Here is a 4,608-nt window from a genome sequence, read left to right as displayed (position 1 = left end):
CTGGTATGTAGGGTTGTGTTCAAGAGGCTCCCGGCCCTAGACTTGTTGTTAGTAGAGATGGAGAATGAATACACTGGTGATTCTCATTGATGCCCACGAAGGGGTTAATATACAGGTACAGAGGCTGGTAACGACCCAACTATACAGGAGGCCATGCACATCGTGTAACAGAAAAGGAGGGCACGTCCGGTGCATGAACTATGTGGGACTCGGTCCTCTAGTTGAGCCAGCAACGGTAGGCTTCCAACAGCCCCCCGCAGCCACAACGGGGTCCTCGAGCACGTTGAGGCTGGACCGGAAGTCGAGGAAGACGGTCGATGGCAACCCCTTCGTGAAGATATCGGCGAACTGCGACGCAGACGGGACGTGGAGGACGCGTACATCGCCAAAAGCAACCCGCTTACGCACGAAATGAAGATCGATCTCGATATGTTTCGTGCGCTGATGCTGCACAGGGTTGGTGGAGAGGTACATGGCGCTCACGTTGTCGCAGTAGACGATCGTTGCCCGATCCGGAGGACGCCGCAGCTCGTGCAGAAGTTGACGCAGCCAGCACGCCTCGGCCACAGCATTGGCCACCGCCCTGTATTCCACCTCCGCGCTGGACCGGGAGACGGTCTGTTGCTGCTTGGAGGACCAAGAGACGAGGTTGTCGCCGATGAAGATGCAGTAGCCCGACGTGGACTTGCGGGTGTCAGGACAACCCGCCCGGTCGGCATCAGAGTAGGCGACGAGGCGGTGGTCGGAGGAGCGCCGGAGGTGAAGGCCGAGCTGCGGGGTACCGCGGATGTAGCGCAAGATGCGTTTGAGGATGGTGAAGTGCGGCTCCCGGGGATCATGCATGAAGAGGCAGACCTGTTGAACAGCGTAGGTGATATCGGGTCGTGTGAGAGTGAGATATTGTAGAGCGCCGACCAAGCTGCGGTAGAGGGACGGGTCAGAAACAGGAGCACCATCGGTGGCGGAAAGTTTTGCGCGAGTGTCGATGGGGGTGGCGATGGGCTTGCAATTGCTCATGCGGGCGCGGGAGCTGCGTGTGACATTGATCCCCAGGAAATGATGGAGCTCGCCGAGGTCAGTCATGGAAAACTCATGGTGGAGTTGGGAGATGACATGGTGGAGCAGGGAGGCGGAGCTGGCAGTGAGGATAATGTCATTGACGTATAAGAGGAGATAAGCGGTGGCGCCGTCGCGATGAAGAATGAAGAGAGAGTTGTCACTCTTGGATGCAACGAAGCCGAGACGCGCAAGGTAGGTGGTGAAGCGCTGAAACCATGTCCGGGGGGCCTGCTTGAGCCCGTAGAGTGAGCGATGCAGGCGGCACACGTGAGACGGGTGCGCAGCGTCGACGAACCCGGACGGCTGCTGGCTGTAGACGACGATGTCGAGGTGGCCGTGAAGAAATGCATTCTTCACATCCAGCTAATGGATGGCCCAGCCGGCGGAGACGGCGAGGCTGAGGACGACACGGATGGTCGCCGGCTTGACGACGGGGCTGAAGGTCTTCTCGAAGTCGACGCCGTGTTGTTGAGTGAAGCCACACAGGACCCACCGCGCCTTGTACCGAGCGAGGGAGCCGTCGGGGTTCAGCTTGTGGCGAAAGATCCATTTCCCCGTCACCACGTTGACACCTGCAGGGGGAGAAACCAACGACCAAGTCTCATTTTGTAACAAAGCAGTATACTCCTCAAGCATCACGTTGTAACAGTTTGGGTCTTTGAGGGCGTGTTTGTAGGAGGAAGGGAGAGGAGAGATGCGATCGTTGGTGGCTGCGAGAGTGAAGAGGGATTTTGGTTGGAGGAAACCGGCTTTGGCTCGTGTGCGCATGGCGTGGCTGTTTTTGGGTGGTAGGACGGGCACCGCGCGTGGAGGGAGAGGGTGGGGAGGCGGGGAGGTTGGTGGGGAGGCAGCCAGAGGCGGGGCGAGAGCGCGGGGCGACGTGCATGGCGAGGATGTCGCGGATTGGCTGCATGGTGAGCGGGTAGGTGATTGGCTGCATGGTGAGCGGGCAGGCGATTGGCTGCATGGCGAGCTAGCTGCCGACTGGGGGGGTTCGGGAGTTGGGACCAGAGTGGTGGCGGTGAGTGGTGGGCCAGCGGGAGTGGGCGCAGCGGTGGGGGCGCAGCGGGCGGATTGGTTGGGAGCGACGCGATCGGGTGCGTGGGGTGGGGCGACTGGGGCGGGGAATCCCGAGGACGATCCTGTCGGATCGGACCAGGTAGGTGGGAGGGATCCCGAGGTGGATACGGGGCTGGGGGCAGTGGGATTTTCTGTGGCGAAGGGAAAAATATGCTCGTTGAAAATCACGTGTCGGGAGGTGATAACTTTACGTGTGGAGATGTCGAGGCACCGACATCCTTTGTGCTCGAGGGGTAGGCCGAGGAGAACGCAGGGTGTGGAGCGTGCGGAAAGTTTGTGGGGAGTGGTGGCGTAGAGATTGGGGTAGCACAAACAGCCAAATGTGCGAATGTGGTCGTAGTTGGGGTGAGTACCGTAAAGCATGAAGTATGGGGTGTTGTGGTTGATGGCTCGGGAGGGTCATATATCGAGGAGGTATGTGGCAGTATGAAGGGCTTCCACCCAGAATTTTGGGGGCATGCTGGCTTGGACAAGAAGTGTGCAAAGTATGTCATTTGTGGAGCGAATGGCGCGCTCAGCTTTCCCGTTTTGTGGTGATGTGTGCGGGCAGGAGAGGCGTAGGGCAGTGCCATGTTCACCTAGAGAAGAGCGGAGAGAGATGTTAAGAAACTCGCCGCCGTTATCGCACTGGACGCTCTGGATATAGACATGGAATTGTGTGGGTACGAAGCGAAAGAAACGTTTGAGAATGTCAGTGGCCTCGGATTTGGCACGGAGGGGAAAAGTCCATGCGAAGTGGGAAAAATCATCCATTATTATTAAGTAATATTTGTAGCCAGAGCAACTAGGGACAGGAGACGTCCAAAGATCACAGTGTACAAGCTGAAAAGGAAAACTAGTAACAGAGGTAGAAGAAGAAAAAGGCAGACGCGACTGCTTCCCTAATTGGCACGCCTCACATGATCCAGAGGCGGCAGGGAGTTTATTACAATCGGGAAGAAAATGGTGTGCTAAACGGGAAAGAGAGGCACTGCCGGGGTGCCCCAAATGGCGATGCCACAGGTCGCCGGAGTTGGTGTAGAACGCCGAAGAGCTGGATGCGCCGCTGTGGTAGAGAGGCCCAAAACTAGTGCGCCTCATGAGGGGGGTCCGGGTGGCTAGATCCTTCACAGAAAAGCCGAGGGGGTCAAACTCAACGGATACATTATTATCAGTGGATAGTTGACGGACAGAGAGTAGGTTTTGAACAATATCAGGTGCTACGAGAACGTTATGAAGCAGCAAGGGGCGAGAGGATGTGGGGATGGAGGCGGTGCCGGTGGCAACTACAGGCAGACGAGTGCCGTCGCCAACGATGATGGGAGCATGCTGTTTTGAGACAGGACGAGAAGTGGCAAGATTACCTGCATTACCAGTGACGTGGGAGGAGGCACCGGAATCAAAGATCCAGTCGCCGTTGCCACTGCCGGGCTACTGGAGAGACATCTGGTTCATGGCGGAGTAGAGCGCCACCTGATCCCAAGAGGGTTGGGGGGGCACGCCGGGTCCGGTGTACAGCGCGGGGTAGGCGTGCTGGGCAGCACCGGGGCGAGGCCCGAGGACCCCGGCTGCGTTGGGTGGAACCCAGGGAGCGCGCGGCGGCTGGAAGGGCATCCCCCACGGCACGAAGTAGCCCATCCATGGAGTGGGGCCGCCGGGAGGAAGAGCAGGCGAACCGCGTTCGCCGTTGTAGCCGCGCCCGCGTTCGCGGCCACGCCCGCGTCCACCGTTGTGTCCGCGGCCACGGTCACCGGCGCTGCTGTTGCCGCGCTCCATGGGAGCCTTGCCGCGGTCGCTAGAGGAGGGAGGTGGGCCGGAGGAGCCACCAGAGCCCCCGCCGCCAGGGCCGCCTCCACCGCCGCCGTGGCCGCCGCCACCGCCACCATGGCCGCCGCCGCCGCCGTGGCTGATGGCTAGAGCGGTAGATCCGTCGGAGCGATCACGGGCGTCCTAGGTGATTTCCTCCAGAAGAAGACGGGAACGGGCCTGGTTGAAGGATGGGAATGGAGTCTGCATCGGGATGACAGTGGCGATCACCTGGTACCGACGAGAGAGGCCGCAGAGAAGCTGCAGCGTCAGGGTGCGATCGGTGACGGGCTCGTTGACGTCGGCCAGGGCGTCCACGAGCGCTTTGAGGCGCCCACAGTACTCGGCGATGCGGAGATCCCCCTGGGTGAGGGCGCGGAATTCCGCGTTGAGGTGCACGGCCTGGGCGGGTTGGTTGGCGAGGAAGAACTCGTGGAGTTGGCTCCAGACGCGATGCGCGGTGTTGCCGGCGCCACGGATGACCTCGTACAGGCCGTCGACGATGGTGGAGTAGAGCAGAAGCAGGAGCATCAGATCGGTGTGGCGCCACGCCGGAGTTTGGAGCAGTGGGTCGGAGTAGTGGTTGACATGGCTCTCGACGGCGTACATGATGAGGACGCAGCGCCAGAGTTCACGCCACTTCGAATAGCTGCCGGTTTGGACATCCAGCTTGAAGGGGATGAG

Source organism: Triticum aestivum, chromosome 4A (assembly GCF_018294505.1).
Source record: "Triticum aestivum cultivar Chinese Spring chromosome 4A, IWGSC CS RefSeq v2.1, whole genome shotgun sequence".
NCBI lineage: Eukaryota > Viridiplantae > Streptophyta > Magnoliopsida > Poales > Poaceae > Triticum > Triticum aestivum.
The sequence above is the reverse complement of the archived record's forward strand: the minus strand, read 5'-3'. Positions refer to the sequence as shown.